The sequence below is a fragment of the Mauremys mutica genome, chromosome 9, assembly GCF_020497125.1.
Source record: "Mauremys mutica isolate MM-2020 ecotype Southern chromosome 9, ASM2049712v1, whole genome shotgun sequence".
Classification (NCBI taxonomy): Eukaryota; Metazoa; Chordata; order Testudines; family Geoemydidae; genus Mauremys; species Mauremys mutica.
Window position 1 is genome coordinate 91,474,681 of NC_059080.1, and position 27,972 is coordinate 91,502,652.

Genomic DNA, 27,972 nt, shown 5'->3' on the forward strand with positions numbered 1-27,972 from the left:
CCAGCCTCCTGGGCTGTATCTACTGTGCTGTGCCTGCTGAGGATCACAGCACAGAATCAGGTTCAGGAAATTTTGGAAGGCGTAGTGGGCGTATGTGCCCCATTTATTATTTTTTCTTGCTCAAGTTCTTGCTTGCAAGTTCTTATATACCTTTTCTAATTGGTCTCAGAAAGGGCAGGCTGGCACCTGGGTGGAAGATAGATCCATGCAAAGCATGCCATGGTATTTGTGCCACGAATTCTGCAGTTTTGTGACCAAGAGGTTGTCAGAGAGCCAATCACTGCTTGTTAGATGGATGGTTCAGGTTTAATACATTCATACCTCAAGTCAACATCCCGTGCCCCAGCAAGTCCTTCGGAGGGATCCAGTCTTCGGAGGGATCCAGTGACTTCTTCTTACCTCCTACTCCTCTTCAGCTTGGTGGCCTCCTGCCTTCATCTTCAGGCAGACTCCAGCTGGCTTCACTTTGCAATTTCTGTGTGTGAGAGTGAAGGGAGGTGCAAGGTAAGGCCAACACCCGTTTTCCCTGCAAATCCCAGAGATGTTCTGAGGGACAGAAGGTGGCCTGAAACCCCCATAAGGCACCTAAAATGGGAAACTCTGCCTCTACCGCAGGCTTCAAGGGCAAGTAATGCCCCTTGGAGATCCATGGTAGCATATTAGTTAGGGAAAGGTCAGGTGTTCAACTATCACATGATACAAAAGTTATTCCTGGGAGAGGGGGGCATGCTATTGTGTAATTGCTCGGGAATCTCTGAGGATGTGAGGTGTGACACTGTCAGCTGCTTTGGCTTAGATCAGAGTTGCTGTAGCAAGAGATGGAGGGTCCTGATGTGCCCAAAAGACACTGGAGGTTTGTGGGAGGGGCAGTGACCCACAAAATAGGGGAATGTTCATTGAAGACCTATGAATCATAGAATCGTAGGACTGGAAGGGACCTTGAGAGGGGTCACTAGTCCCAAGAAGCAGAGGCTGGATATGGTTACCGACCCTCTCTGCCACAGATAGCAATGGTGAGTTGGTGGAACAGTGAGAGGCGAAGAAAAGAGTGTTCCATTGTGTTTTGCCAATTTCCCAGCTGCAAGAGCTGCTTCCATCCAAATGTATAAAATCATATAAATCCTTGAGCCCAGCCTAAGTTTGAGCTGGTTCAAGAATTAATACCACTGTTTCACCCCCACATTAGTGACTGCATTAGTGAAAAATATTTTTTTCTCAAAAGTTGGTGCCCACAGTTCTGAAATTGTGATGAGCATGTACTCTAAAGCATGTAAAAAAGTGGAAGAAAAAAACTTTGTGATGAAATAATGAAAAGCTAATAGGTTCCTTTGATCTTAAATTGTTTTCAATCTAGAGGGAGAAAATTCTTTTTTTTAACCTCTCTGATGACATTTCCTCAATCTCATTCCATAATAACCTCTTCAGAGAAGAGAGGAAACACAATTTGTAGTATCCCCATGACCATTGTGTGCTAAATTTGCCCTTCAATTTTCACAGTGACTGTTCTTAAGTCGTATAGGGATAGACCTCCCAAAGCAATGTAACTCAGCTGTATTGTGTCTTTCTTCATATGGATGATCATTAATGCTCATAAAATAGAGACAAGGACAACATTTCATCAGTTACCCTTGATAAGTTGACAGCCTTAAAATTATAAGAGAATGCTTTTGTTTCTTCAACTCTATGTATCCTGTCAGATTACTCAGTATTACCAGGCATTAATGAACAAAAGCCAAATGTGTGTTGCTTAGCTTAATAGCAACAACAGAAATCTTTAGATGGTGAAGAAGGAGTAGTTCTACAATCTAACTGAACTGGCATCTTCAGAAAAGGTACCATATGGTATGGAGGATAAAATAAAAGATGTCAGAGAAAATGTGGAAACCATTCTTCATGGCCCAGTGCTATTTAATTAAATGACAAAACTTCCATTGACCTCAATGAGAGCAGCACTGGACCCTAAATTATATTGAGTAGAAATTTGGCCTGAGATAAATCCCTGTCACAAAACACTCCTGAACTTTGGGTAAATAAACTGTGGATCCCAATTTTTGCATCTGGGACCCATCACTAAGACTAAGGGAAAAGAGTAAAGGCCTGTATCAAGGCCCAGATATAATTACATGGCTGACGGCTGTGGTCTGTAGGTCCTGATATGTTGGAGGAATGCAACACAGGGGTGAAGGGACACATATGGACCAGCTATGCACCTTTGGGGCTACTGCAATTCTCACCTGCACCACAGATATGTTTGGGGCTTCTTTCTGCTGAATTATAAGGTTTTGTGGTTTTCCAGGTTTTGTGTGACTAAAAATACTGTGGATTATGGCTTTCTGATCAAGCTTTTTGTAATCCAATCTGGATCATTCTTCCTGTGTCCATACATTGCCACGATATACTATTTTAGAAATATTTTACATGGGGCAGACTCAGCAATGCTGCCTACTGCAATTTAATTCATTTATTGCTTAAAAGCTATCTTCCTGATATTTTGTTAACCTTTTCTTGAAGAGCAGAAAATTGGCAACTGACAGACATTTGCGGTTATGCATCAGAGTTTATTATATCATGCTGCTTGGGAGTGGCTGTATATGAGTTCTTCTCTCTTGGCAGCCAACTAATTCAGTTGCTAATAATTTCCTCCTTGATGTGAAAGGTGAACCGACACAAAAACTGAAAGCTCAGTTAAACCCAGATTTTACTTCTGAATGTCCTTATGTAACCGGTCTGTAGCAGGCGTTCAGAAATACATTTTTAAACTACCCTTTATAATTATTTTTTTCCTTCATCTGCAATCCATGGTGTTAGTATGGGCAAATAATGATGCATTGTGGGATGCCTTTGGTGAAACGGGAAAGTCTGACAGAATTTCACAGATGGGAGAAGAAAAATAATTTTTAAAAAGGTTGTTAGGTTTATGAAGATTTCTTTGACAAATACCTTCCTCAGCCTGGTTACTAATGATGTTCAGTGCACATACCTAGACTTCACTCAGGTTTGAACCATTTTGTTTAGACACAGTGAAATATTTATTATATTTACATATGTTGTTATATAATGTGTACTATAATATTTTGACAGTGTCAAAACAAAACATTTTCTTCTCAAAATGAAATGTTTTGGCATTATCAAAATGAAAATATTTGATGTTTCTGAAAAGAATTTGACATTTTGAATCTGTCAGAAATATTGAAGTTGTGACTTTTCATTCTGATTCAGAATCAAAATAAATTTGAAAGTCAGAATTTCCTCCAGAACAAAAAATCTGTTTTCTGACCACCTTTACTAAATATGGATTTAGATCATTAACTTTTCTCAACCCACATTTGCAATTTTGGCCTAAGTAATTTGTCCAAGGATGCAAAGCTATTCAGTGAAAGAGTCAAGAACAGGACCTCGAAATCCCAGTTCCCTTTTCCTTAAAGTCTCAGTTCTACATGCTGAACACTCTTTCCCCATCCCGCAAAGCACATAAGCATGTGTTTAAAATCAAACTTACATGCTTTACTGAGTAGAATTGTTTTGCATATAGAGGGAATAATCACATATCAAACACCTGGCAATTTTTAGAATCCCTATTTCAGAAGAATAACATCACTCTATTACAGAACAGTAATAAATGAGAACATAGGAAGAGAAGTGCCAAAAGCAATCCTTAATGTCATTTTTATGAACATCTGTCATTTTGTTTAAGTACAAAGAAAAATGCATTTGTGTAGAATGAAAAATTAGATCTAAAATGAAGACAGCACCTTTTTGCAAAATGTTCTTTAAAAAAAAAGAAAAGAAAATACCTTTTAGTGTGTGAGAATTTGCAGCATTCATTTTATGGCTGTGCACCGCCCCCATTGTGCATCCCTTCCTGCTGTGGAACAGAGGACTTGGCTTATACAGGAGGACAAAAAGAAGCATAATGAATCATGAAATGAGCCCATTTTATTCAATAAAACAGAGGCTCAGCTTTCTTTCCACATGAAAAACTGGCCATTCGTACAGAAATGGCCTTCAGAAATTTTTGCATAGAAAGGAATCTAAATGCACTGGGGCAGAGGTAATCAAAACTGTGTTTTATGATATGATGAGAATCAATTAAGCAATACTTGCATTTGGCAGTTTACTTAATACAGCCTATTGTATGTATTGCTTTGAAGGACAGCAGTGTAAGCTTTTTATCCGGAAGATGTCATTGATTTGCTTCTCCAGTTGCTTATCTCGCTTGTGTGGACACATTTACCCTATTTTCAGTAAAAGTGCAGGTGCAGATGTGTAGTACAACAGATAAGTCAAAAATCCATATGGGGAAAACAACGATGTATAGTAAATGGTTTATATATACATTCACAGTGTTGCCTGATTTTAGGGGATTCATATTATCATTTATATAATGTGAGTTAGAGCAGAGGTGGGCAAACTCTTTGGCCTGAGGGCTGCATCGAGTTTCCAAGGACAGGCAGCCGCGCCGCCCGGCTGGAGCCAGCCACACCACCGCACAGCACAGCGCACCGGGTCAGGCCGCGGCTCTGCAGCTATGCTGCCCCAGGAGCTCGCAGCTCCACCGCCCAGAGCATTGCGCCGGCAGCGGGCAAGCTGAGGCTGCGGGGGAAGGGGAACAGCTGGGGAGGGGACGGGGAGTAGCCTCTTTGGCCGGGTGCCTAGGGGCTGGGCAGGAGGGTCGCGCGGGCTGGGCATGGCCCACGGCCCATACTTTGCCCACCTCTGGGTTAGAGACTCGCCAATTAATCCGATAAGAAGATAAGGTTCTTGTCCCAGAATCAGACTACACTGAGTTTTGCAAGGACCCTCAGGACGTATGACAAGGACACCCATGCTGAGAGCAAAAAAAAATACAGCCTTGAATACTTTTGTTGAGATAAATGGAACAGTAATCAAATGAAAAAGTAATCAAGCAGCATTAAAAAGGAAATATTGTTCTAGAGGTATGTGTGGTGGTATTTACTCTAAAACTTCCTAGATTAATATACTCACCCCCTTCCTTGATAGCCTAGGGGTAACAGACAAAGGACCAGCCTCGCCTCTGGCATGCCAAAAGAGTCCAAAGATCCAGTTTCCTCAATCCTTGAGTGGAAGATGACGAAGATTTCTTCAATCCTTGAGTGGAAGATGACGAACTTAAGGAAAGCTAGAGAGCTAGAAAGCTATAGAAAGACCTAAGAGAAACTAACTTAAAACCTGCCTCAAACTAGCTAAACAAACATGGCGGTTTCCCCCCTTTTATGGCGCCTGAGCTCTATGTGCCCACCCTCCACATCTAAACTTAATTTCCTCACCCACATAATCTCAGGGTATGCTCACTGTATAGGCTGGTACATTCATACATATTAATGACAATTAGCTCATTCTCACGTGTTATTTCTGGCCTGAACCAGTTTGCTGGTGGTTATTTTCAGGTTCTTTGTGGTGTACCTGTTACATTTATAAATTTACATTTATGGAGAGCAGTTGGCAGCCACTTATCTATGCCAAAGGACACAAACGTGTGTGTGCTAACCTGCCTCAGCTCATCATTACCTATCTGTGTTAAAGGTCACAAATATAAATCGGCTAACTTGCTTTAGCTCATCATATAGGATGTGCCTGTAGGGTCCTTGCGTTACTGCCAGAATGCTTTAGTAATAGGATATAATAAAGCAAGCAAGCAGGCTAGCCCGCTGGGCTACAACATAAATAACAAAATAAAGCACATACACACTGAAGAGAACTACTATGTGTGACATTACGAACCCTACAATCTACACATGGTATAGTATTCAGTTTTAGTAAGAAAAGCTTCTAGAGTTTGATTAGATGAACATTTTCATAGATTCCAAGACCAGAAAGTCTAGTCTGTATTACACAGGCGATAGCACTTCCCTCAAATAATTCCTGGAGCAGATTTTTTTATAAAACGTCAAATCTTGGTTTAAAAATTGTCAGTAATGGAAAATCCACTGCAACCCTTGGTAGATTGTTCCATTGGTTAATACCCTCGCTATTTAAAAATATATCCCTTCCTTCCAGTCTAAATTTGCCTAACTTCCGGTAATTGAGTCATGTTATACCTTTCTCTGCCCATTCTAAAATATCAGTTCCCTATGCAGATATTTATAGACTATAATCAAGCCACCCTTAAACCTTCTCTGGTAAGGTAAACAGATTGAGCTCCCTGAATCTATTATTATAAGACATGTTTTTCTAATCTTTTAATAGTTTTCATGGCTATTCTCTGAACCCTCTCCAATTTAACACACAGAGAGATGGAAGAAGGCTTATTATATTTGATATCATTTATAGATTGCTGTACTGTGGCACAGAGGCACATTGGTACCAAATGGCAAAAAGGTTCACTGTTCTTAACCAGCAATTCTTATCTCAGACCTGACAAACTCTCCACACCCAGTACACCACTTTCATGATATTGGTCCATGATCGGAGGTCTCTGTGGAAAGCTTGTAATTTTTCAATACTCATAATCATTACAAGGTGCGTGTATGGGTAATATCTTAGGAATAATGTAACTATATTGAAAATGATGCACTTATGATCTTGGAGTAAAAGTTAGATTATGTCTACACTAGAGAGCTTACAGTGGCACAGCTGTACTGATTCAAATTTTACAAATCTCTTATGTAGTTGCTCTATGCCGACGGGAGAGAGCTCTCCCGCTGAGGTAGCACTATGCACACTACCACTTATGCTGGCTAAACTTACGTTGCTGAGGGGGGTGTTTTTTCACACCCCTGAATGATATGTTTTTCCCACATAAGTGGTAGTGTAGACATGGCCTTAGTTACCAGAGAATCGTAGGTCTCAGTGATGACCCATTCACCCTCCCTTGCTAGCCAATTATGCAATATATTCTTCAATTGTATATCTTTGCTCTAACCCGGAACAGTCAATGGACAATCCTATTGTTTGCTTTGTTGTTGTAGCTATGTTGGTCCTGGAATATTAGAGAGACAAGGTGGGTGAGGAAATATCTTTTATTGGATCAACTTCTGTTTGGGAAAGAGACAAGCTTTCAAGCTACACAGAGCTGTTCTTCAGGAAAACCATCAAAAATAACTGCAATCAATCGAAACCACTTGGAGGTAAAAAGGAACATTAAGGCTATGTCTACACTATGGACCTTACAGTGGCACAGCCGCTCCATGCCAGCAGGAGAGAGTGCTACCAGCGACATAATTAAACCACCCCCAACAACCGATGGTAGCTATGTTGGCGGGAGATGCTCTCCCTGCGACATACTACTATCCACACTGGCGCTTTTGTCTGTGAAACTTATGTCAGATGGGGTGTTTTTTTCACACCCCTGATTGACAAATGTTTTGCCAACAAAAAAGTGCTAGTGTAGACAAAGCCTAACAGACAGGGGATTTCCCTGTCTGTGAATCAAGACAAAAGACCTCATATGAAAGGGTGGAGAAAGACCTTGCTCCTGGGAGGCCAGCCAGCTCTGCAGCAGACTGAACTCTGGGGAACAACCTACTTTATTAGATAGGAAATACGCATGGGCCTAGTTCAGGCTTTGTGATTTTTGTTTAAAATTGTAACCATTTGTTTCCATCTCTCTTTGGTCTAGTGGAATCTCTAGTCTTAAATAAACTTTCTGTTTTATTATAAGTGCTCACAAGTGCTGTGTGTTATACAGGAGCAGTAATTTAAGTTAAAACTGATAAATTGGGGTAAACTGTTTCTTTGGCAACAGAGGATCTAGGATTTTGGTGAGTTAGGAGCTGGATGTCACAGCAGAATGCTTCAAGAGAACTAATGGACTGGGGTGCACTTCTTGTTAACCTGCAAGGCAAAAACAGGGCTGGCATAGCATGGCATGGCATGGCAGAGAGTGCCTTAGTGGCTGACCTGACAGGCTGGTGGTGTTAGGGTTTGGGAGCTAACAGCCAGCCACTACAGCCAAGATTCCCTAGAGGCAAGGGGTAACAAGCTAACTCCCTTCCTGGGCACCCCAGGAACTGTCACACATACATCTGACCAACGTTGGACCTCATTTTGCTCTGAGCACCACTGAGTTACACCAAGATCAAATTGGTATGACAGCAGAATTGGTCTCCATTGGTATTTTACAGTACTCAGTTTCCTTCCTTTCCCCACACTGGAATCAGCCTCAGGTTCTTGGCAGAACAAAAGGTTTCCTCTTCACGTTCAGAGTCCTATCCCTGTTTTGACCATCTGGTAACATAGGGACTTATTCTGCAATTAGTTCTATTGTAAGACTGGCAGAAATGGGCCCCTAAAGATCAACACACACAATGCCTTTTCCATCCCTATGTAAATGTAGGGGGAGAGAGCCTCAAACACTATTATAACTACAGTCAACTCATTCAGTTTCATAACAAGCAATAAACCTTTACATGAAGTTGGAGTGTAATGGCTCTGCCAACAACAGGACCTTCTCTGCTCCTCCGGATTCTAGGAACTGAAGATTTCCATGACTTGTTTATCAAGAATGCAATACAGCCTTCCACCTAGGGAACCTGGCTGATAAGGTCATTGACCGTCCTGCATTGGTAAAAATGGGGAATCCAAGCATGGACATACAGTTTTTGTCATGGGAGTAGATTTGGAGGTAGGATAATTCAGTATATATGGCTTACCTAGTGTTTTCTGTCTGTAACAGAATTAGTAGTGTGGCAGGTGATCGTTGCAGGTTAATGGCAGGTTGCTACATACACTGGGCAGTAGAATAAGAGGATGAGGAGCATTGCTGAGTGCCAGTGCTGTACTTAATTCCTGGCACAGAGGGTAAGGGATGTTCGCTTGTTTGTTTAGAAGGGTTGTTGGTCGGTGAGCCCTTACAGCAGATTAGAGAGGTAGTTTAGTCATATGATTTAACACACACTAGGCCTTCCACCATGTAAATGTTAAGTGTGTTGGGGTGTCTTGATGCATCTCTTAGTAATAGTCTGCAACTATATAGCATTTTTGATATATTCTCTTATGTTTTTGCATGTGAACATCTGCATTTTAACTTCAGTGGAATTCAAGCGGTTTTCAGTCTCTTATTTGTTCTTCCTGTTGTCACTGATGCTTGTACTTGATTGGTATTTGAATAGAACAATTGAAAAAAGCTCCTAGAAAAGCTCTCCTGGATAAAGATTGCTGCAGGAGTCTGCTCCTCAGCAGCTGGGCAAGATGGCAATGCTGCATAGTCAGGGAGGCTGTGAAGCTCAATATACAGAAACTTTGATTTTTCCTTTAATTTTCAGATGTGACTTCTTCACAGAGAAAACACTCCCTGCAAGTCATAGGGCAGCAGGCTATCAAATCAAATTAAAACTGGAAGCACAGAATAAAAATCAAAGAAAATTTCTCTTCACCTCTGAGCAGCACACCAACTCCTCTGCTCATCAGGCTCTGACCTTAACTTATTCATTTTTAGCAGTCTTTAATAGAGCAAGGAAATAAGTAACCCAGGGATATCTCAGGGAGAGATGTAAGCCACAAACAATTCTTTGAATCATGGTGAGCACAACCTGAGTCACTTCTGGACACACTGCTGCTTTAAATAGTTTTACACAGCTTAATGTGTCTTAAAGATTTGGTTATTCATTTTCATTATGAAAGGGCAATTTAATGTTCTGTTCAAATTCTTACACAGTCCACATAATTTCCCTAAATGTCATTATATCAGTTACAGTTCTTCTCATCCCACATAACTGAGGTTTCTTAATGTCCCTAACACTTATTTTAGCAATACTAGACATTCTGTCTGAAAAGTTCTGTACTTCTTTCAAGGCAAAGACATGGTTACTTACACTTTTGCTAACATGAGTCTGGTGAAACACTAATTGTCTTCTTCAAGGTCCGAAACTTGGTGTTAAGTGAAGGTGCTTGTACTTTTGGAAAATGTGTGTCTGATTCTTTTGGCTATTATTAAATGCTAGTTAATGTAGGGTTTTTCTTGTTATTTTGTTTTGTTTTTAATCTGGCTGTAATTTTCTGTGCAGCACTTGTGATTTAGGCACATCTTTTAATCTCATCCTTGATTAAATTTCATAGATTCTACTTGTTCTACAACTTCACTACTGCTGCATTTCAAAACTTTCTTTATTGTCCCTTTTCCAAAGTACAACCACTTTGTCTTCTTAGCATTTATTGTAAGTCCAAGTCAACTGCACACATTTCCAAAGTAAAGAAGAATGTCATCATTAATTCAAACATGTCTTCCAGTTATACGACAGCATCTGCCTAAACTAAGGAGCTTAACTGTGTATCATCCAATTCCATACCCTCCAACTCATCTAATAGTCTTTATGTCCAGTTTTAAGAACATGATAAGCTAAGGTGATTCTATGCCCCCTTGTCTTACACCAAACTTTGACTTGAACCAGTTGCTTAATTTTTCACCAATTCTTAATGGCACTGCAGGAGTCTTCATTTGTAGCTTTTATAATTGCAGTTATGTTAGCTGGAATTTCCTTTGATTGTTGCTGCTTTCCATAATTCTTCCCACCAAACTGAATCAAATGCCTTTGTAAAGTCTATGAAAACAGTAAATATCTTTAATCCCCATCACTCTGTGATCATGAATATCTGATCAATGCAACTTCAGCCTGGTCTGAAGCCACATTCTTTCTCGTGTACTACATCCTCTAAAATTGGACTTCATCTGTTGACGATTACTTTCATCATAATTTTTATTCTCTAATTATTTGGCTTGGCATTACATGTGCCATCAAAGTGAAAATGTAGCAAACCAGTGTACAAATAGTATTACTCTATTGTCTGGAAGCTGAATGAAGTAAAAGACATCAGAAGGCTAGAGCCGGTAAAGATGAGAGTCCTTTGAAAGAGGGCAGATGTAAAGTGGGATGATTTTAAGACAAATGAAGTTAGGAGAGTAGGATATGAAATCTGGGCACAGGATTGGCTGTAATTAAAAAAATTATGATGGTGGGGACACTGCCGCAGATACACAGTTGATTGGATGCCAAAGAAAATAATGCAGTCCAACCTAGAGACCGGCCACTGACTAGATGGCAGGACATCATATGTGGGGTTGTTATTGTCTATGTACTTCAATGTAATAAGTGTTTTGGCCTTTTTGAAAACAGTTAACCACACTTCAGCTTTTGCTTTTCATCTCATCTCTCTCTCTCCCCCATCTGTTCTGTTCCTCTCCCTCCCCTAGGTTGTTCTGCAAATGTTTTGTCTGGCTTATGGCCCATTTCTTGTCCTCTTCCACTGTATGTGTGCACATGCTTCACTGCTGTCTGGTTGCCGTCTCCCTCTACATGATTCCCTTCTCTTTTGTTTCCCTGGATGTAATGCCCAGCTGCCATTTTATTTGAACATGCTGCCCAGATGCCTTTCATTCTTTCCTTCTCCACTACATATTTCTCTCCCCCTTGTGGCTCTAGCCCTAAAGGGCAGGTTCTCTTTCCTCTCCTCTTTCAACAGCAGCAGCAGCAGCGCTGTACATAGACAGCTGGGCTGGCACCATCTTGTTTCCACCTGATTCTACGGCGCCCGGATGCCTGAAGCAGCAACTGGAAACAGCACACTGTGATGATCCAGCTCTCTTCTGATAGTCCGCAAGAGTTGTGTGAAATACCAGTAATTCATAAAGCAATTGGAAACCAATACCTTTGACAACTCTTTAAATAACTTTACCTCAATATCTGCAGTATTCCAGGTATTCTTGGGGTATAGAAAGTAAAAGGAAGTTAATTAAATAAATAACAAGGGAACCGTTTGAATCTATCCAAGGCAAAATTGGCATGTTTTGCAACATGGCCAGGTTACTTTTCATTCTTTGCAGTTTACAGAACAGTTTGCTTCATAGTTCACAGTGCAGTTTAACTGTGGTAGGTGATGATGACAGGCATCTGATTTGTGAAACTCTTAGAAGGTACAGTTGTCAATGTAAGTATGTGATTCACCAGCTGCATGCCCCTTAGTGACCGGGTGTGGCATAGCAAGGTCTTCTCCGTTAGCGGCCCCCCACTGACAGCCAGTCTGGCCCTGTAGCGTGTCTGCTGCTTCTCGCAATTTTGTCTTCTGATCAGATCACATGTAGTCCCGTCCCTTCTAGGGTACCAATCGTCCAACAAATAATAGCCCATCAATTTCACATTGGACCTTAGGTATGAGTCCAGACTCACTAGTCCTTATGCCTGGCATTGGGGAAGTCAATAGTCCTTTTCCTTCTTGGGACCAGGGGGATGGTTCTGCTCCACCCTTTCGGTGGGCTGGTGGGGGAACCCAGGCCCTCCCTTTCCAGTGGAGTCTGGCCCAGGAACCCATGAATACATAATCCAGACCTGACTTCAGACCCTTTGCTGCGTCCCTGAACCACTTCATACCGTTCCCTGTCATGGGCTCTCAGTTTATCAGCCCTGCTTTCTTCCCCAGGCTCGCTGCAGGGTGTCTCAGCACTTTCAGCCACCCAGCTGGTTCTGCTGCAGGAGAGTTTTCTCTACTCCCCCAGCAGGGCACTTCCTGAGTCTGCTGGAACGTTCCTGCCCCCTGCAGGCCCTGCCAGTGCTCAGAATCCTGGATGGACTCCCCCCATCACTCCTTCCCAACTGCTTTGGGATCCCTGTTATAGACAGCTTCCCAAAGGAAGGTACATCTGCCAGCAGTCCACCCCAGCTCCCTGACTCCAGCCAGGCTTCTGTCACTGAGTGAGGGCCAGAGATCTGCTCTCCTGCCTGAGCAGAGCCTAACTGAGGCAGGTTCAGCATCCCTTTTAACTCCTCCCTCCAGGTTTGTCTCTGACTGCAGGTGTAGTGCTGTGAGGCTGATTGCACCCCCAGGCTCTCATTAACCCATTCAAGCCCAGTGTGGGGTTGGTAGGTCCCATCATAGTCAAGTGTGTGAGATGAAAGGAAATTAGTAAGTAATATAAACACAGCAGGTGATTTTCATGTTTGAAAACCTTTACAGATCTGAAAAGCCTGTCCTGCCAAGATGGAATGCTAGTGCCGATTAATAAAAAATAAATACATTCAAAATGAATCTTTAAAAAGTATTTCAAAACTCATTCAGTGAACTGATGTGATCTCTTAATAGCGGTGCCCTTTAAAAGCAGTTTGTCTATTTCCAAAGCTTCATCGGGGCATAGTATGTTCATCGACGGGGTCATTAAGAATATTCATATTCTAGCCTGGAGCATTCTATTGGGTTAAGAAAGGAATCCCTTAATTGTGTCTATGCTTGCTTTGGCTGTGGAAGGTGATCTGTGGTAAGGCAGTGGTGTGGGAGCGGTACAGTCTTAAATGTTTTCTAAATCAGAATTACTAGTCAGGATTATTGGAGAGTTGGGTTGAGAAAGCATTGCAGTGAGATCATTCGTGGAAGAAGGTTCTGCTCTGTATAAACAAGGGTATCCGATTCTAACACTGGCTTCCCAACTCTTCTTTCACCAATACAGGTATTTCTGACCACTAGTTCTGATTCAGAAAACATTTCACAGTACAGTACAAGTCTTTAACCCGCAAGGCAGTGGTCCCCAAACTGTGGGGCATGTTCCCCTAAGGGAGCGTGGAGGAACGTGTGGCAGCCCTGCTCCACCCCCCACCACACCCAGCCTCAGACACAGCTCCACTCCACCCACTGCTCCACCCCCCTGCCCAGCTTCGGTCCCACCGCCAGCTCCACTCCGCTCAGAGGTCCATCTAGCCCAGTATCCTGTCTTCCGACAGCAGCCAATGCCAGGTGCCCCAGAGGGAATGAACAGAACAGGCAATCACCAAGAAAACCTAAACTGTTTTGTTGCTATGCTACATGCAATTGCACTGCAGAAATCCAGTTTGAGAGACCACCCCCTAACCGGCCCTCCATACAATTTACGAAACCCGATGTGGCCCTCCGGCCAAAAAGTTTGCTCGCCCCTCTAATACTCCTTTCTGGCCTTAAAACCTGTGAATTACAACAGGAATAATTAGGCTGCTCTTATCTCTGCAAATCTCAAAGGGGCCAAAATTATTTTTTTTCTCCCTCTCACCTTTCTCCTTAATTTTTTCTCCCTTTCCTATGTTTTCTCATCCCTAACAAGTTGTGGCGTTCTGGAAGAAGATATGACTGACAGGAATGCTTTAGCAAATAGGTGGATTTTGCATTTTTATTTGAGTGCTGCAGGGTTGGGCTCAGTCCTTTCTTCCTGGAAAGGATTTTTCACAGCCAAAATCCTGTTACTGAGTATGCCTGCAGCACCTGGCGCCATCATCCTTGGGGTTGCAGCTATTGTGGGTAGTGAGATGGTCTCTGAAATAGCCAAGTCATTAGGGCCTTGTATATTAGTACCAGGAGTGTCATGCTGAATTCTGTTTGGTGGCTTTGCTATCAGAACTGCTTTGCTGTAGGGACTGACTCCAGCAAGTTAAACCCTTTTTGTTAAGGGCTTTCTATTGAACTGTGATCTTAGAAGTCTCCTAGACTACTGCACTGCTTCACTCAGTAGCCATCTATTGTTAAGAATACTTCTAAATAGTCCTCTCCTTCCCTGAAGATATTTTGAATTGTGCTTTTGTAGTGTAATCTAAATCTAAGAATGGGTCTTTAAAAAACTTTCCCTTCCCTGGCTATCAGTCAAGTTATCTTTTTGTCAAAACTATGAAAGAATTAAGGACAAACCCATTTTGCTTCAAGCCACCAGATTTCCTCTTTGACCTTGTCTGGTATCCTCTCATCTGTTTGTTGTGTCTGTGATTACTTAAAAACCCTAACTTTATTTGTAAGGAATAAATATGGATTAAAAGCTCTTAGGGATTGCTCTGCATTCTAAGACCAATAGACCATCTTTATTCAATAGAGGTAAATATTTGATCATTATCTAGTTTTGCAATAAACAGAAGCTGAAATGTAATTTATCAGTTCTTCATGAATTGTTTATTCCTCTCCACCCTAGGGATTTTCCAGTACTATTGAATTACTCAATATGATATTGACAAGAGGTTAACTTCTTCCCCTCCTAATTTCTGAAATGTGGTGTTATCCAGCATTCAGAACCTAGAATTAATTATCTATGATGTTGAAATTTGTGCAAAAATATCCAGACAAGATAAGTTAACCATAAGAACAGCCATACTGGGTCAGACCAATGGTCCATCTAGCCCAGTATCCTGTCTTCTGACAGTGGCTGATGCCAGATACTTGAAAGGAAAAGACCAGAACTGGGCAAGCATCTAGTGCTCCACCTCTTGTTGTCCAGTCCCAGCATCTGGAAGTGAGAGGCTTAACCTTAGTAGGTCAAATTCTGGCCTCAGTTATGTTCATGAAGACCTACTGATATCATTGAAGTGAGTGAGGGGAGAAAATAGACATTACTGAAGCGTTCTGTTTGTTTGTTTTTTATGTGATGGGTTATGCATCACTTATTTGTTTTTTCTAGTGCTCCTAACAAAATGCTTTACTTTTTCCATTGAAGCAAGGCTACAATGAATTTTGCTATTAAGAAAGTTATGGGTGGGGTGGAGGAAATCACTTGACACATCAGATTATTTTTCAGGCCATTAATAAGTGGCATTGTTACATTCTTCAAGACATTCGCAAGTGAAAATAAATGAGTTTTCCTAACTTGAGGTACAAGATGAGAGAGAAGTATAGGTACATTTTTTCCTTTGCTTTCATTGTTATTTATAACTCACTGAAAACCATAAATTTCAATCCTTCAAACTTCTCTATGCTGGCAGTTCTGCACATCCATTGAGAGCCCCACTGAGGGGGTCCCAGAAGAACAGAGGTGTTAGTTTGCTGATTTGGGCTCTAAATGTTACCTACGCTGTAAATAAATAAAAATAATGAGATTAAGCTAATAACATTATTTAATCGGTATTCATAGCAGCTTTGGAATTTAACCTACAGAGGGTATGGCTACACTTACAAATCTGCAGCGCTGGTAGTTGCAGCGCCGGTCGTCCAGCTGTGCAGGGCCAGCGCTGGTGTGTGGCCACACTCACAGCTACCAGCGCTGCAGTGTGGCCATATTTGCAGCATTTGCAGCGCTGTTGGGAGTGATGAATTATGGGCAGCTATCCCAGCATTCAAGTGGCAGCAACGTGCTTTTCAAAAGAGGGGGGTGTGGTGCAGTGTGACAGGGACCGGGGGGGAGAGAGAGAGTGGATTTTTGGAACCGACACTGTGCAAAATCAGAAAATTTTCCCACCCCCTTACTGTTAACTGCAAACAGCCTGCATCCAACATACTCCCTTTTCCCCCTCTGCCCCCTCCCCCCGTTTCTCTCAAGCAAAGCAAACACTCAACCCCTGTGAATGAGACAGGCAGGGGGTTATCTCATTTCATTGTTGACAGTAGTTACAGATTGATGACAGCAAACAGGAGCTGTGTTTGAAGCAGCTCCCCGGAGCTCCGAGTTGACAACAAAACCCAACCCCTTATTCTTTAACTGCAAAAGCCTGCAGACCAGATAAGCAGCTGCCCCCTTTCTCGCTGCTGGTCAAGCAAAAAGCAAACACTCAACCCCTGTGAATCACGCAGGGAGGAGGATACAGATTGATCACAGCAAACAGGAGCTGTGTTTGTTTAGATAAGCAGCTCCAGACGGGAGTTCACAACAAAACAAAGAGAGGCTGCATAACAAAACAAAGGGAGTAATTTAGTTAAAAGCATTCTGGGATACATCCTTATACCCTGGAGGCCAATAACAGCGCTGGTGTGTGGCCACACTTGATGACCAGCGCTGCAGCACCAGCGCTGCAATCCTTATTCCCCATGCTGAGCCAGGTGTACGGCCAGCGCTGCAGCCAGGGAGTTGCAGCGCTGGATGTGCCCTGCAGGTGTGGACACTTACTAATTGCAGCGCTGGAAAGCCTCCACCAGCGCTGCAACTCGCAAGTGTAGCCATACCCTAAGATATAATGCCAGTTGACTTGGAAGGTAGTTTAGCTGGAGTAAGATGGGGAAGAATTTGCCTATAGTGATGCCAGTGAATTTGATTAATTATGGAGATGAAGAAAGAGAGAAAACGTATACAGTTTCAATGAACAGTGAGGCAGACAGGTGTGGAGCTCTGGGCATGAGCCAGGGCTGCCCAGAGGATTCAGGGGGCCTGGGGTCTTCAGCGGCGGGGGGCCCCCTCTTCGGCAGTAATTCGGCAGCAGGGGGGTCCTTCCACTCCAGGACCCACCGCCGAAGTGCCCCGAAGACCTGCGGTGGGGGTCCCCCGCCGCCAAATTACCGTTGAAGACCCAGCGCTTCGGCGGCGGGTCCCAATTCGGCAGTAATTTGGCGGTGGGGGATCCTTCCACCCTGGGTCGGAAGGACCCCCCCACCGAAGACCCGGAGCGGAAGAAGCTCCAGGGGCCCACGCCCGCAAGAGTTTTCCGGGGCCCCCGGAGCAAGTGAAGGACCCTGCTCCAGGGGCCCCAAAAACTCTTGTGGGGGCCCCTGCGGGGCCTGGGGCCTGGGGCAGATTGCCCACTTGCCCCCCCCCGGCGGCCCTGTCATGAGCTCCTAAACTTTGCCTTGACCCCATGTTAAAAAAAATTAATAGAAAAATCTGGTTATTCTCAAATTAAGGGTTTTTTAGCTAATCTAAAACTGACAGTTATGTATAACAAGGAATGATGCAACTAAAAATAATACTAAATATTTAGGCTCTGAGCTAGCAAAGCTCTGAACTTGAAATGAAACACATTTAAGTGCTTTTCAGGATTGGGGCCTTAAAGTATACAAATGAGAAATGATATAAAGGTAGATTATGTTATAAATATTTTCCATGTGTTCAAATCTTCAGAGTTCATACAAACTCTTCAATAAATGTTCCCATGTAAGATATCACGCTAAACATACCTTTAACAATCTGATATATTCAATGCGAAGCATATGTTGCAACTTCAACGGTAACTTTGTCACTTTAACGTAAAGATAACTACAATTTTTCTGTTTTTCATTAATCTAGCACTGAGATACGCCATAAGTCACATACTAGATATTGAAGTAAGCGCTATAGCATTGGAATTCTTCCCAACCCTTCCTTTGCATCACAGTAGCATAATAAATTGTCATACTCCAGTCAACCACAGCTCATGAGAGATTTAGCAGTAGAATGATTGTATCCAAAAAAATGTGACATTCCCTGGAGGATTTTTGAATGATACTACCTCAAATTACTAAGAAGAACAATACTTTATTATTTAATGGAGTGGCGATAACACAGGGTTTGGTGGAAGAAAACCACACTATTTATCAATCCAGCTATTAGAGAAGGGATTTTTTGCCCTTTCTAGCAATTGTCCTCTGTTCTACAAAAATGCAAAGTGCTTTTGGAAAAGCATCATTCATTAGTATATATTCTTTTAAATTTTGGCAAGTTATATTAAAAAAAAAAGACAGTGTCCTTATGTAATGAAAGGATGCACAATTTACGTCTCACCTTCTGCCACTACCTTCAGAAATGGGTGAAAGTGAATAATAACCCATAAATGGCAGGCCTCCACTAGTCACAGAGAGAGTTAGTATTTGGCAGTAATCATTTCAGTTTTCAATGTATAAAAGAAATCCAGTATGATTTTCATAGACACTAATTTCAAACCTTTAGCAAAAGTTCCCCCTGTATACATCAGTCAATTTAGTACTGGTTAGCTTTTGAACCACAGAATTAGTCTGTCCTCCAGTGCATGGCTTACCTCCCTCTGGCAAATATGTACACAATTATCCTAGAAAACTTTATATATCACAGATTATTACTGCAATTTACATCCTAAATGCATATGAAATTAGGCCTTGCTGTGAGTAACCTCAACTGAAAAATAAAACAAGTTTGTATCAAATTGCCCATTCGTAATTCAGGCAAAAGTTGAATAGTGTAGACCTACTGCAGTGCTGCAGAGCTGTGGGCAACAGGTAGTGACAGACTGTGGTTGGGGTTGTCTGCATGAGTAGATCAGTAGAAAGAGAGGGCACAAGAAGCCTTTCAGCTTCCCCCATCACACCCTGTACAAGGGGCTGTCACATGGCTGGGATGAGGAGCAGTTGCTCCATGCAAGGCTACTCAAGGGGGCAGAGGTTGGAATAAGGGCTCAGAGCCCATGGAGTGAGCTGGGCGCAGTAGGGAGTGCATGCTGCGTCTGGGGCGCGTGGGGGAACTCCACTGCAGCAGGCACTCCTCCTTGGGAGCCCAGGAGGAATTCTGTCTGATCAGCCGGAGTTTTTCCTACGCATCTGTGATACAGGGCTATGCCTTTAAGTCACTTACAACCTAAGAACATAAGAACGGCCATACTGGGTCAGACCAAAGGTCCATCTAGCCCAGTATCCTGTCTTCTGGCAGCGGCCAGTGCCAGGTGCCCCAGAGGGAATGAACAGAACAGGCAATCACCAAGTAAACTAAACTGTTCTGTTGCTATGCCACATGCAATTGCACTGCTGGAATCCTGTTTGAGAGACCATCTTCCTTTCCATATGCCACCTCAGCAGTTAAGATCATGTGCAGTGTTTGTCCTAACAAACCCTAGTTACCAACTTCAAGGGGCTGATGCCCATTCATTTTTATTGGAGGCCATAGACTCTAGGATTCACTTCCACTGGAAAAGCCTAACTTTTAATGGACAGCACACGGCCCATCTCTTTTCTTTGTTAAATCGGGGTGGGGGGGTTCTAGGGAGGATGGTTTGTTTTGGAGAAAGTCTTTCTTCTTTGGCTATGAAAAAGTACATTGTGTTCATTTTTCCAGACACACATTTAATCTTTTTATGATCCTCAAAATAAAAATGGTTTTTTGCCACATTAACATCCAGAATGCTTCAATATGTAAAGGACACAGTATGTAAAGGACCATCTCAAGTATATCTCTTGAGATGGTCTTTCTTTGACCACATTTTTCTGTGTCATTACAGCAACTATTGCTAGTGCCAGCAGATCTGTGTCTATAAAGTGCCATGCACACCGTGTTGCTAATAACAATTCTTTAGATAAAGTCACCCAAATATTACATTTTAGCTACAGGAGATATTACTGCTGTCATCTGAGCTCATGATGATATAATTTTCCTACCTTGTCTTCTGCATCTCCATGCATTAGAAGCAGTGACTGTTGGCCCATGTGGATCACTGTTATCAATAGCACACCCATGATTACAAATTTTGGATATTTTTCTTTTTAAACCAGCAACTGGGCTCTGGATGACTCTCTTTAGCTGTTGGAAGCCCAACTGCCTCAAGACTATGCCTGAGTCAGAAAATAGATTTCCACACAGATGTCACTTAAGATTATTGTACAGGGTGTCATCTTCAAGAGGTGAACTTTCATTTCTTGTGAGCATATATGTGTGTTCATTCCAAACCTATTCTCAGCCGTCAGAAGAAATACTTACTGCTTCATACACATTTACAAGGATCATTATATTTGGTGGATTTTGTCCAAGTATAAGAAACAAACTCCATGCTTTTGCCTTAGGGCTGGGTGAATATATATGGTGAAATTGGCCACGGTCCCTGTTTGAGTAATGCTGAATAACTTGATGTTGTCCTATATATCCAATACTGAAGTGCCTTACATTTATATAGGACATTTTATTCCAAAGGATCCTACATTAATTTTCAACTGTCTACACATACAGCAACACTTAAATGTAACTGCCAAGTTTGGGGTGGAGGACAGGAACTAACTGGGTCCTGAGCCAATTGCCTTGGAATTTATGTGAGTATTTCCCCTAATTTCAGTGTGCATTGGGCCAGAGCTCTGGTACACAACATGCTGCAAAAAGGTACAGTTTTGGCTACAAATACAGTGTAAACCTTACTGTTATGAACATACTCTGAGATCTTTAATGTTTGTGTAGAGTAGACTTTAGTTTTTAATGTCCCTTCTAATCTCATCATTGCGGGAGGGAACTGAAGGAATTCGCTGACTGCATTACTATGTAATGAAAGTATCTGAAAGTGCAGCAGAAGGAATGTCTTTTACCCTTAATACTGAAAATAAATAATGTTTGCAAACTTTAGTAAAAATTATTGATTATTCCTAGATATTACTTTCTATCTGGGCCATGGAATCTTTCTAGTGCATTTGAAACCCTGTATGTTTCCTTTTGGTTTGAAACTTCAGATGAGCATTAGTCAATAATTTTACCACTGAATGTGATCTTAATTGATCAATATGTTGGCATTTGAAAGTTGTAGTGCACCTCTTTGAGATTTGGGAATGCTTAGAGCTGAGGTTTTAGTATGTCTCTCATAAATTCTCATTAAACCAAGTCCAGCTGTACATCTCTTCCAGATACTAAAAGAGCAACACTGCATTTAATTTATTTCACTTTCAAAATAATTTTAACAGGCTTAATAAAGTGGGTAGATTTATTTGGCATTACTTGGACCTAGGTTATTAGCATTATCTTAAAATATTCTTTAAAAGAGAGTGCTGATGTGGAAATAACACAGAAAATCATAATTAAAGTTGTAGAATTTGGAGGAGTGATAGATGTAGGGTAGGAGTCCTTCATTCATGGTTTAAAAGGACCAAATCATGTCTAAACTGCACATATTCTAATTCTATTAGTGTTCTCCTCCCACAGGAGATTGTTGGGGATTTAGCCTCCCCAGCATACTCTGACAAGAAGATTTACCAAAACACGAATGAAATATCTGTGATGAGGTTTGATTAGAAGAAAACAACAAAATCTGAAATGCCATTGAACTAAAATGAACTTTGTTCTTTCTTGGGGGCAGGCAGGGCCTTGCGAAACATGGCTACTCAGCAGGGCAGATTAGGTTTCAAGCAGATGTCGATGGAAGGTTTTCTGTGCAACACAACTGGAAAGATCAACAAAAACAGTAGAAAAAAGATAACTATGGGTTGTTGTTTTTTTCTTTATAAACAGGATCTTAATGTTTGGAATGACTATCCCTGCCATAGTTTTTTGAGAAAGATCAAAAATCTATCATCTTAATATCAAAAAGGATATCTTGAATATATTTTTCAGTGAAAAAAACACCGCTTGCTGTGTCTTTTTCTTTTTTTTTCAAAGACAAAGGCATTCATACTCTAGGGTGGAGGCTGTTTGCCTCTTCCTTTCAAGAGATGTTTGACAGCTGATCCCAGGAGAGGATCTCAGACTGTTTAAATTTTTATTAGGCTGCAATATTTGGAATTTTGAGGCTAGATGTTAGGTAGAGTATTTGATGGTCTGAATCTTAAGCTGCAGTGCTGCTAGAGATGATTACAACGATTTGCCACAGATCGTTTGTCAGGAGGACAGCAAGGCATTTGTAAGCAATATATAGTGCAAGTATGCTTGCAAACTTTTCATAAGGCAATATAAGGAAGACTCACTGTTACAGCTGTGTGATTTACATACAGTATGGCCATCAGAGTTATGAACACCTCGGGAATAGAGGTTGTTGGTAACTCGGAAATGTTCGTAACTCTGAACAGAACATTATAGTTGTTCTTTCAAAAGTTTACAGCTGAACTTTGACTTAATACAGCTTTGAGCCTTTACTAGGCAGAAGAAAAATGCTGCTTTTAACCATCCTAATTTAAATGAAACAAGAACAGAAACAGTATCTTTACCTTGTCAAATCTTTTTTTAAATTTTCCCTTTTTTTTAGTAGTTTACATTTAACCCAGCACTATCTTGTATTTGCTGTGTGTGTGTGTGTGTGTGTGTGTGTGTGTGTGTGTGTGTGTAGCTGCCTGATTGTGTACTTCCATTTCCAAATGGGGTGTGTGGTTGATTGGTCAGTTCATAGCTCTGGTGTCTGTAACTCTGAGGTTCTACTGTAGTACTTAAAATTAGCATAAATAGCCACCAGGCGAATATAAAGCCACTTTTTAAACGTAGGCCTCAAATTCAGATCAACCTGGGCAAAAAAATCAAAAACAAACAGAAAATCCAGTTTGATTAAGAAAAGTTATTTAAAACCTTCTGTTATCCGTATTTGTAAATGTTAAGGGAAGCTAAAGACCACCTTTAAAATTAGGGCTGCATAAATGTTTCCATTCTAAAACACTTGCAATTGTAGCTGTGGCATTTCCTGGCTTTTAGTGTTTAATCATGTCACCTTTCAGTTTTCCTAACATAAAGTCCATATTCTGCTATCATTTTTCTGGTAGGGAGTTATCTTACTTTGCAAGTAACTAAGGTACATTTTGTGGAGTAAAGTACAGCACAACATGAGTAAGGATGGCAGAATATGACTCGAAGTTGATTGTATGCAAAGTATTTATTCGACAAAGAAACCTATCTTAACCCACCACTCATGATACTGAACTTTATCTCATATGCTTATTGGAACTGTAGATAAGATCATAAAGGTAGAGTAGAACTGTTCATTACATTGTGATACTTTGGGTGGTCTCAGGTTTGATGGTTGCCTAATAAGTATGGACTCATCTGCAGATTTAACAGCATGTACCATGTAGACACTTTGCAGTGATGACATAGGCAATCACAATATCAGATTTATGCTGTAATGACATGTAATGCTGACAGACCCCAGTCATTGGCAGGCGGAATCAAACCTGGGATCTCTGGAGCTAAATGCATGAGTCTCTACTGCATGAGCTAAAAGCCATATGGCTCTTAATTAAAGCTGTAGAGAAGACTTATTAATCTCTCTCTCTAAGCGGTCTCAGTACCACTAGATGGGACAGAACACTGTACCCAGAAGGTGTGTAGATTACATACTTCCCCTGGCTGAGGAAGCGTGTCCTGAGCTTCAGACATTTCCCACTTGAAATCCCAGACGAGCCCCCACTTGTAACACCAACAGACGCCGGTCATCAGCAGGCGGGACTGAACCTGGTAGCTCTGGAGCTAAATGCATGAGCCTCTCTTTACTGCATGAGCTAAAAGCCAAAAGCTGTAGAGTAGACTCATTAATCTCTCTCTCTCTCTAAGTGGTCTCGGTGCCACTAGATGGGACAGAACATCACACCAATGTTTTTGTTCACCAGTGGATTATGTAAGAGACTGGATACAATGCTTGTGGTTGTACAGATGTTGGATGCTAATCTGTGGGGATATGAATTGTGCTAATTATGTAAATTAAGAACAATATATTGCAAAATTCTGAAAATAGTGGCCATAACTGAACCATGCAAAAAAAACCAAAAAAACAAAAAAACACTTAAATTTCACTGTGTTAAAATTCTGTTAATAGTTGGGGTGAAGTGATGTACAGCACAAAATTAGTACGGGCTGCAAATGCAATAAAGGAGTTAACTTAAATGGAAAATAAAACAATGTTCTGGCCTTCCTCAAGAATGATCTGTAGTGGGGAAAATATTGTCAGGAGGAGGGAAAATATATAGTTAAAGGAGCTCATAATAATAAAGTTTCTATTCATCACTGCAGTGAGTCCCCCTGCAGGTTGTTGTGGTGTCACAGTAGGGATCTACTACATCTTTAACTATATTCTACCTTTGAACAGCCCCAAATAACATGAAGATGGGGTTTCTCATGCTGTGGAGAGAGAGTTTCAAAACTCATCTGCTCTAGCTGCCTTTTCAAATACTTTCTATCACTACCAAGCACTCTATTTAGAGATGAGACTAAATCGCTTATTATTAAGGCTGAAGTCCCAAAAAAGTAATCAGTGGAGACTAAGGGAAACTTTTTTTCCTTACATATGAATTTTCAAGTACTATACAATTGCAAGACAGCTGATAGGATTGTTTCAGCCAATCCCAAGAGAGATGGTAATATACACATCTTCACATATATATATATATATATATATATATATATATATATATATATATATGAACAGAACAGAACAGAAATATGTTCTTTTTCCATATTTCTGTTCTCCTTTTCTATTAAACAATATTTTCTGGAACTTCTCCTTAATTAAACCATTGAGAGTCCATCTGCTTTTGCTGCTCATATGGGAAATGACAGTACCATAGTAGTGGCTTCATTGGTTTATTCCTTCACCTACCTTGAGACCATAGCCTGATGTGATACCAAAATGAAAAGTCTTCCCTGCTCATTCTCCCGCTGGAGTTTTCCTTCTTTTATTCTTTACCACCTTCTACAAGGATCCAACCTGTAAGGTGCATATATATTATGTACATATGAAGAAACAGGTAAGTTGGCATCTTGTAATCAGAAACCAGCACAACATTTGTGCAGAAAGGTGCTTCAGAGAAGGGAACTTGATAGCAATTAATTCACACTAGCTTTCATGTTCAAAATGTCATTCCTCCATCGTAGGAACTGGAGGAAAGCATCCACCAGAGAAATATGGCCACAAATTTCAGAGATGTTCACTATACATGATTGCCTCAACTTTTGAGTGTCAGCCTTGAGAGACTTTGGGCCTGGTTTTCAGAGTCCTTAGCAACTTCAATTCCAGTTGAAGTCAATTGGAGATGCTGCTGATCTGCACCTTTGAAAATCCAGCACTAGGCATCTCAAGTTGGGCACTCAGAATCTGAGGGACTCAAAAGTAGGCACTTTGAAAAAATTTGACATAACAGAATAAGTGAGTTGGTGCCTCTCTAGTAGGGTTGCCAACTTTCTACTTACATGAAACTGAATGCCCTTGCCCCGCCCTTCCTCTGAGACCCCGCCCTTTCTCCAAGGCCCCGCCTCCTGCTCACTTCATCCCCCTCTTCTGTCACTTGCTCTCCCCACCCTCCCTCACTCTCTCATTTTCACCAGGCAGGATCAGGGGGTTGGGATGCGGGAGGGGATGAGGGTTCCAGCTGGGGGTGCAGGCTCTGAGGTGGGGTCAGGGATGAGGAGTTTGGGGTGAAGAAGAGGGCTCTGAGCTGGGGGGGGTAGAACCAAGGGGTTTGGAGTATTGGAGGGTGCTCTGGGCTGAGGCAGGGGATTAGGGTGTGGGAGGGGGTACGGGCTCTGGGCTGGGAGTGTGGGCTCTGGGCTGGGGATGAGGGGTTTGCGGTGCAGGAGGTGGCATCAGGCTGGGATCAAGGTGTTCAGAGGGTGGGAGGGGGCTCAGGGGTGGGGAAGGGGGTGCGGGTTGCAGGCTCCGGGTGGCGCTTACCTCAAGCAGCTCCCAGAAGCGGTGGCATGTCCCTGCTCTGGCTCCTATGCGGAGGTGCAGCCAGGCAGCTCCACATGGCACGCACTGCCCCGTCCGCAGGTGCCGCCCCCGCAACTCCCATTGGCTATGGTTCCTAGCCAATAGGAAATGCAGAGGCAGTGCTTGGGGTGGGGGCAGCATGTGGAGCCCCCTGGCTGGGACATGCCGCTGCTTCTGGGAGCCACAGAGAGCCATGGCAGGCAGGCAGCCTGCCTTAGCCCCACTGTGCTGCCGTCTGGCCTTTTAACGGCCTGGTCAGCACCGCCACCAGGGTCCCTTTTCGACCGGGTGTTCTAGTCAAAAACCGGACACCTGGCAACCCTACTCTCTAGCAGACTGTCCAATTACATTATGAAATAAGTTTCATTTTCTACACAGCCTTGCACTCATAAAAATCTGACAGGTGCTCGGTTAGCCCTGCTCTTGTGAATAGTTTGCTAAGAAGAACTTGAACCTGTTCTCATTAATAGTCGCTTTAAAAAAAATATTTGTGGTGAATAATAGCTATAAATAAAGGTCCAGATCCAGATTCTGAGGCTGTGTAGGCAGGAGGTTGAAAGCTCTGAAATAACAGCTGAATCGGATAAATAGTTCATTTGGCCCCACACACACTTAAGGGTTTTAGTAGCTCACATGCACAGGAGAGGAGCCAAGATATGTAAAGGCCTGGTTGAAAGAGATTGGAATTCAGGCACCCTCTCCAACTCTGAAGTTCTGGCTTTAAAAGTTTTCAGTAAGTTCCTTTGATCTGCTTTGCATTCCCAGGTGCAGAGAAGCTTAATATCCAAGTGTCAAAGGATCTTTCAGGACAACTCAGAATTCCCATATACAGGAGTAAGGGGACTACATGCTGCTCAAAATTTTGCAAGCATAACAAAGGTCACAAAGCTAGGAATATTTTTGTTGACAAAGAATTCCATTGCCATCCAAATCTTTCTTATCTCTCAAATCCTTTGGTCTATACCAAACTTCCCTGTTGTCCTTTGTGAAAGGCAAACTAGAGGGACTCAGAAAACTTTCAGAGAGTTAGTATTTGCTACTTTGGATCAAATTCAGACCTTTTTCCAAGTCTGGGGAGTTCAGATTTGCGGTTTTGGCTCAGGCCCACCTCCAAAACTATTTAGAAAATATTCCACTTACCTCATGTTTTGTGCAAATCAGCTCCCTCAGGCCTAATTACTAAAGAATGATTATGTGTGGACAGGATTTTTGCTTTTTAAGAGTTTATGTGCTCCTGCTTTTTTTCCTCTCACATGAAATTGCAGTCCTCATTCTGTGTCATCACAATATGGTAATTTCCAAAATCACCAATCTTATTCTCTGTTTGAACATTTTTGTTATTGCCAGTACTTTTAACATTTCAGCATAGTCTATATTACTGTTTTTTCCGCCTTGTGAACTAGCCTGCCTTGTGGTGGCAGTCCTACGTGTATTGCTGAGAAGAAATAGTAATGGGATCGCATAAAAACTTTGACAATGTTTTCCTTCCATGTCTACAGAGTGGCTCCACATCTATGCCTTTCCCAGCCCCCCCCTCCGCCCCCACAACAACAACTTTGGCTCCCACTTCCCAAGATTTTACTCTTTTTTTTCCCCCTCCCAACCTGTCTTTCCAGTTGCTTTCTGTCTGGCCAACCACCTTGTACAGCCTACACTCCCTGGGAAGCAGTCCCAGAGCACAGCCTCTTTTTACTTGTTTTCCCTTGTACTCTGCGTGATCGAGTATTTAAGTGTAATGGTCTTCTGAATGGACAATTTCTTTCTGCAGTGAAACACTTCCTGGAGTCATGGTACCCCTTGAAATATTGGACTTACCCAGCCTATGCCCCTTGGAAAAATATTTATTACTAAACTTACAAAATAGGTCTGTCTCCAGGACTCACACAGCCAGGCTGTCCTCTTACGTGTCACAGTAATCATGTGTTACAGAGCACAGTGTCATTCTAATGATATACTGTAAGAATACAGCATCAGAGACCCTTTGCTCAGCTGATGTATT

The 27,972-nt window shown here is 42.0% G+C and overlaps 1 protein-coding gene and 1 long non-coding RNA gene across 2 annotated transcripts in view; one reads left to right on the forward strand and one right to left on the reverse strand.

Annotated features, from left to right (window-relative positions):
- Nucleotides 1-27,972, forward strand: part of NLGN1 (neuroligin 1) — a 468,962-nt gene that overhangs the window by 379,148 nt on the left and 61,842 nt on the right. The window lies entirely within an intron of this gene.
- Nucleotides 375-27,865, reverse strand: LOC123377964. Its single transcript, XR_006582400.1, has 3 exons — nt 27,831-27,865; nt 24,864-24,971; nt 375-475 (listed from the first exon to the last, which is right to left on the reverse strand). It is a non-coding gene; the product is annotated as an uncharacterized LOC123377964 (long non-coding RNA).